The following is a 7345-nucleotide window of genomic DNA, read 5'->3' as shown; positions in this document are numbered from 1 at the left end:
ACATTGCTGAATGTACTGGAGAGAGGGAGACCCTCTCCTGGGGAGTCAAAGTTGGGAGGTTGCAATGCCTCCCAAAAGGCGAGATGACAAAGGAAATTCCTGCATATGTAGAGTGTGACTTGGCAGCTTCATGCATCGTAACTGACTTGTTGGAAGTACTGAAGTGCACTTGTGTAAATTGTGTTGCGTACTTTTTGCCTTGGCGAGAATGTAGATATTTGAATGTTGATTGTTCAGGTTTGGGGGTGGGGCATGCAAACTTGTTGGGTGGTCCAAATACAGGCTCCCCCCCTGCTGCATTTTAGCAGAGGCTGTTGGCAGACCATGGTTAACTATTTCCACGCTGGGGCTTAATGAGAAACCCCCCTTGCTCTCTGTCAGGAATGTCTGCCGAAGGCAACACCACGGTCTGCTAGCACGTATGTTTAAAAATCAACAGCAGTGTGTACGATAATTAAAGTTTCTTAATGGTCGCTGTGATTGGATGTGGACATTTCTATTGTGGATTCTGTGGCCCAGCTGCTGCCTCATTTTAAACAGTTGCTTTGTTTAAAAAAAATATGTGGAAGCAGGTTGGAGACGAAAGAGTATTTTAATAAACAGCTTGCTCCTAAGGACATTTGCCTCCTTTTGTTTTTTTCACCTTCATGTCCTTTGATTCGAATTACAAGGAATGGTAGGATTATAATTTTTTTGTATTTTTTAGATTTTCCATCATACAATTTAATTAAAAAAAGAGAAATAATACACAACAGAAAAGAAACATTAAATCATTATACATTAAATCATTATGCAATATCCAAAAAGGAAAAAGAAAAAACATAAACAGGGTGGTGGGTTTATTTTGCAGTGGGACCTCGGGTTAAGTACTTAATTCGTCCGGAGGTCCGTACTTAACCTGGAACTGTTCTTAACCTGAAGCACCACTTTAGCTAATGGGGCCTCTCGCTGTGCCATCACCGCCGGAGCACGATTTCTGTTCTCATTCTGAAGCAAAGTTCTTAACCTGAAGCACTATTTCTGGGTTAGCGGAGTCTGTAACCTGAAGCGTATGTAACCTGAGGTACCACTGTATTTTGTTTAACTTCCCTCCACCACTACTCGTCTTCTCGAAAATCAATTTTACCCTTATCATTGCATTTTGATTGTTTTTATTTTCTCTATATACATACATATGTCATTGATAATTTATTGTTTTGATGCATTTACATTCTTAATTTAAGCATATTAGCATGTCTTTTTTTAGAGCAATATTTTGTCATATAATCATCAAAGCATTGCGAGGAATGGTAGAATTTTTCTGGGGCTTTGCTCTCTGGTAGTTGGGCTGGTGTGTCCATTGGACCTTTCAGGGAAAGACAAAGCAGCCTACGCAAGTTCCCAGAGAATGTATTCACATGTCTTTTTCAGGTGCCAAGCAATGGGTGGAAGGCACAGATGGTTGTGGGTTCTTGTAGGCCTTGGGATGCTTTCCCTTCTAGCTGTCAGAATGGAAGACGTCCTTGTGAAATGGGAGCTAATAATGTCATGTAGGCCAGTATGAGCCAGTTTCATTCCTAGGGTACTTGTGTGCTTGGAATAAAGCTCTTGAGGGCTTCATTGCGATGCTGAGAAGATTTCCCAAATATTTTGCCAGGGAGGGTGCCGTATATTAGTTGTGGAGCATGCAGAAATCTCCAGTCAAAAAAGATAGGTGGAATTGGCCCCTTGCCTGAAGTCTTCACGATCTGCTTAGGAGAGTTATAGAAAACACTGGACTTTTATTTATTAGATTTATATACTGCCTTTTATCATAAGATCTCAGGGTGGTTCATGGAATAAAATACAGGATGTAAACAAGTAAACAAGTAGAACTAAACAGTAACCCCGCACCCTACCCACAGACACATTTAAAATGCTGTAGAATACTAATCAGCCCAAGTCCTGGCTGAAGAGGAACATTTTTGCCTGCCTCCTGAAAATATATAATGAAGGCACCAGGTGAATCTCCCTGCGGAGAGCATTCCACAAAAAGGGAGCCACTACAGGAAAACGGCCTGTTCTTGTGTTGCCACCCTCTGGAACCTCACATAGACGAGACACACAAAGAAGGGCCTCAGAGGATGAACGCATAGTCTGGGACAATTTATATGGGGAGAGGCAGTCATTCAGGCCAGGTGGACCAAATCAAACGATTGGCTCAAGTGCTTCCGATGACATTGGATACCTTTTGAGTAAATCATGTGTGTCTTCAGTTAACAAATCCTTTCGGGAAAGTCTGGCAGAGCTGTGCAAGTTTCAGCCTGCAGGAGAAGAGAAGACAGAATATGCTTGCAGTCTTTTAGGCAAGAGGATCCATTACCTAGAGGGGTGGTAGGTTGGAAAGCTGAGGCAAATAGCCCAGTCCATTGCGAGACTCGGCAGTAAATGTTATACTGGATGTTGAACCACAAATCCCTTGCCAGGATATTTTTTTCCTGTAGCAGCCAGACGCGTCAGCCAAATGGGCCTGTAATTGAAGCCAACAGTCTTCAAAAGCATGTCATGGTGACCTGTATCACCCATGGGACACAGCCAGAGAAATGGGCTGCACTTCATTGCTTTTGGAATGAACTCGGGTTTATGCAACGTGGGTTTCAGGAGTTGCAGTGAAAAGTTCAGACCAACTGCATTGGCACGGAAGCCAAATTGCTCTTGTTCTCGTGGCAGGTGCAGTGACCCATAAATGGATCTGTATCCTTTCCAAAATGCTCCTGTCAGAAGACACCACTGGCTATGACACACTTGGAAAAACACCTGCCCCATCTTGTCACACATACTTTAGTAAGGCGGTTTTTCCAGGCAAGGCTGAAGGCAATCATTTCTTTCAATGTGGATTTATTGGCTGAACTTGAATGAGGGGTCTTACCGTATGCACCATGAGTGCAAAAGGGATATGTTGTTTCTGCTCTGGAAGTGCAAAATATCGAAGCACAGGCATATAATAAGTTGTCTACTCATCTCCTTGATACACTTTTTGACTGAAAAGGAAAACTGATGAAACCTGCGGCAAAGTTGTGGACACTCAAAGACAAACTGCGGGGGAGGGGAGTGAGTGTCTTAATGTTTAATCCACTGAACTTTCTTGTAACTGGCGAGAATTGGTTTTCCAATGCCATCCTATTTGGGTTATGTTTTTGGATTACCGTACTTACATTACAGGTACTAGGCATGGGGAAAACGAGAAGTTGTTCCCCTTCCCTATTTATAAAGTTAGCTTTTCCGAAGTTGTTTGCAAAGTTTCACATTGAGACATTTGCAGTTCAGTAGAAGAGCGGCTTGGGTGATCCAAAGATCAGGTTCATCCTTGCACACCACACTTGTCCATTCATCGTCTTTTTGCACACACTGCCCATTAATAAGTATATGTAGATACGCAATTTCCACTGGAGCTAAAATAAAACAAAAAACTTCCCATTCATTCCAGTGCTAGGTTTTTCCACATGCAAAATGCAGGTGCAGAGGGCCTGATCAGAATCAAAACTCTTCCCCCCCAAAGATATTTATTAAAGTTTTAAAATATAACAATGAAAAAATAAAAAAAAACAAAATACAAAATACAACATAAAAACAGTTAAAAAACAAATAATTTTCCATACCACATCTTCCTTACGCTTATTTCCCCAGACCTCCTCATACCTCCCTTCTTTGTATTCCACTTCAATTTGTTAGTTCAGCAAATCCTTACCATTAAGCTTTTACCCATTTATAAACCTTTTTTTTTCATATCTCCTAAAGCATTACAGCTGGAAACCGCTTAGTTTCTATCCAACATCCTTCTAACATTCATTAATTTTACAATATTTCTGTAAATAGTCTTTAAATTTCTTCCAGTCTTCTTTCACCAACTCTTCTCCCTGGTCTCGGATTCTGCCAGTCATTTCTGCCAATTCCACAGAATCAAAACTCTTAACACAGGTGGGCTTTAAACCTTTGCTTAAATTTTTAAGCATTTCCATTTTCACAGAAACACCCCTGGTTCTTAGTGTTATTAACAACAATAATGTTAAATAGCATGGCCCGTTGGTATGAGGTGGTTTCCTATGTTCCTATGATTTGGGCAAGGCTTCATGGGCCTCATCCTTACTGAGGTAAGATGGTCAACCTGCCTTTGGGCTACACCACTGGACTGCAGGAAGGCTCTCACATTTTTAAAATACACTTTAAAAAGCTCTCACTTTTTTAAAATACAGGACTTTTTTCTGACTAAAACAGCTCCTAGGCATCCTTGAAACTGCATCGTGCCGTGTGAGGAACAAAAATATTGCAGCGAGCACCCTTGTTTCCATATAAATAATAGCCCACAAGGGCTTTATTTTGGGTAAACAGACTGCTTAGTAAAATACCAAATCCTTAAACAACCCATATATTCGGAGCACGACAGAAGTGAGAAGAGAAGTCTCGAATGTAAGAATATTTTTATTTGTTTGCAAACAAGCGCTTGTATTGTTGTGTGCACTTTAGGGGAAAGGGACTGTGGCTCTGTGGCAGAAGCATCTCTTCTGCACACTCTCCATGCTCATAAGCGCACTGGCCTGGGTCATGTGAGCTGGCAGGGAAAAGTTGGAGGACAGATAACTGTTTTCTAAGCACTGGAGAGCTGGAACAGATGGCCCTTCCCTCTGGGCATTGACAAGCATTCCTCTCAGAATACTTTTTCTATCTTGCTCCTACACAGCAGCTGAGGTGGAACAGAGCCAAATGCAAACAGACCACTGCTTCACCAGTGGGGACTCTTTAAGTATACTTAGCTGACTGTCAACACTATGCTCAGCCACCACCGCTCTCCTGTCCAGTCAGAGCTTTTGTCGCCTGCCCTGCCTCTTTCCTGCATCCCAGGCTTTGGGTGCCAAGCAAATATGGCTGCCTCAAGCCAAAATATACCTGAGAGGAAGAATGATGGAGCACACGTCGTCTCCACATTAGCACCCATGGGCCTTTATTCTTTTTTTAAAAAATCCATAGGATTCCTTTAAACTTTTTATCTCTTAGGAGAGTAAAGGGAAAGGGATGTATTTGCTAATTCATCTAATTATTATTATTATTTATTTACAGGCAACTCCCAATTTATTCAGGGGTTACGTTCCAAGGCACCGTGTGTTTAAGTGAAATTGTGTATAGCTGAAACACCATGGAAAAGGCCAAATCCACAGTGTGATCAACTCCCACCCAGAAACCAATGTCCCCACGTGTGGATCCAGAATTGGTCTCCACAGTCACTTACGGACTCATTGTTAAAACTGTGTTTATGGAAGACAATCTTACTTGGCTACGGGTGATCGCCACCGAAGAAGAAGAAGAAGATTATTAATTAAGATTTGTATACTGCCCTTCATTCATAGATCTCAGGGTAGTTCACAACATAAAAATAAAACACGAGTAGCAACAGCGCACAGTTCCAACAGGAGATAAAGCCTGCATGTAGTGGAAATGTGGGTTATCCAGAGAAAGTTAAGTCACAGATATATTACACAGAAAGCAGTCAAATTCCTACGCATTTCATAAAGGTAAAGGTACCCCTGACCATTAGGTCCAGTCGCGGACGACTCTGGGGTTGCGCACTCATCTCGCTCTATAGGCCGAGGGAGCCGGAGTTTGTCCACAAAAAGCTTCCGGGTCATGTGGCCAGCATGGCGAACCAGAGCAGCACATGGAAACGCCGTATACCTTCCCGCCGAAGCGGTACCTATTTATCTACTTGCACTTTGTGCTTTCAAACTGCTAGGTTGGCAGGAGCAGGGACTGGGCAACGGGAGCTCACTCCGTCGTGGGGATTCGAACCACCAACCTTCTGATCGGCAAGCCCTAGGCTCTGTGGTTTAACCCACAGCGCCACCCGTGTCCCATACGCATTTTATAACCACCTTTAATTCTTTTAATTTCATTGGGACCAAGGGAGAGTTAGCTTTTCATTCACATGGATATAGCTCCCTTCGATAGGAAACATACCTTCTCTTTTGCTAGGGATCTGTACTAAGCAATAGTGTAGAAGGGAGGGAAAAACCCATCCCTTGTTCATAATTCTCATGATACAGCACAGTAATCTTTCAACACTCAGCAATATAAGAATAGATGCTTCCATCTAGCGGCTATAATAGGAACTGGGAGTTTTGAGTTTCAGCCTTCAGCAGCAGCAGGTGGTGATAACATCAGGCTTTCCGACTGGTGAGGGTCACAATCCCTGTGTATACACTGGGTGGTATTCAACTCAGTGTTACTCAGAGTAGACCGACCAATGAAATGAAAGGGCCTAACTTAGCCATGCACATAAATTTCTTCTTCTTTTTTTTACAAAAAGTTTTTATATTTTTCAAATTTATACATTTCATTAATTTTACAATCATTTTAACATTTCAAAGCTTGACATCTTTCCCCCTCTTTCTGTAGTTCCTTAAATTTATTTTTTAATATCTTCTGCATATCCAAATTCATTTAATTATCTAATTTAAATACAAAGTGTTATGCAGGTTATTACAATAATCCTGCCAATGCTTTTTTATCCGATTGTACTTTATCTGAAATTTTTCAATAAACCATTTTCATCATATTATAAAAGGTTTTGTTATCTTGATTTCTCATTCTTCCGGTGAGTTTCGCCATCTCTGCATGTTCCATAAGTTTTCGTATGCAGTCTTCCTTTGCTGGGACTTCTGCTTCATTCCATTTTGGGGCGAGTAGCATTCTTGCTGCTGTACGTAGTAGCATACCTAACTAAATTTCTACACAATTTAGGTAGTTCTGTCCCTATAATTCCCAAAAACATATGTTATAAGAAAAATACTGCTCCCTTTCCCTTATGGGGTATCTAAGAGCCCGTAAAGAAGGCTGATTGCCAAAGAATTGATGCTTTTGAATTATGGTCCTGGAGGAGACTCTTGAGAGTCCCATGGACTGCAAGAAGATCAAACCTCTCCATTCTGAAGGGAACCAGCCCTGCTTGCTCACTGGAAGGACAGATCCTGAAGCTGAGGCTCCATTTCTTTGGCCACCTCATGAGAAGAGAAGACTCCCTGGAAAAGACCCTGATGTTGGGAAAGATGGAGGGCACAAGGAGAAGGGGACGACAGAGGACGAGATGGTTGGATAGTGTTCTGGAAGTTACCAGCATGAGTTTGACCAAATTGCGGGAGGCAGTGGAAGACAGGAGTGCCTGGCATGCTCTGGTCCATGGGGTCACGAAGAGTTGGACACGACTAAATGACTAAAGAACAACAGCAAGAGCCCGTATAGAGTCCTTGAGTAGTTTCTCTATTGGTAGGAGAAAAGAACAGAGGCCAACCAGAGAAAATTGAGAAGCAAGGCAGCTAGTAAGCCTGATCTTTATTAA

General features: G+C 42.0%; 1 protein-coding gene across 3 annotated transcripts in view; it reads right to left on the bottom strand.

Moving 5' to 3' along the window:
* The window catches only part of LOC309539910 (putative E3 ubiquitin-protein ligase HERC6), a 112934-nt gene that overhangs the window by 66835 nt on the left and 38754 nt on the right, over nucleotides 1-7345 (bottom strand). The gene's annotated exons all lie outside the window — the stretch shown is intronic.

The sequence above is a fragment of the Podarcis vaucheri genome, assembly GCF_965113315.1.
Source record: "Podarcis vaucheri genome assembly, chromosome: 9".
Taxonomy (NCBI): domain Eukaryota; kingdom Metazoa; phylum Chordata; class Lepidosauria; order Squamata; family Lacertidae; genus Podarcis; species Podarcis vaucheri.
Note: the sequence above shows the minus strand (reverse complement) of the source record. Positions and strands in the feature narration are given on the sequence as shown.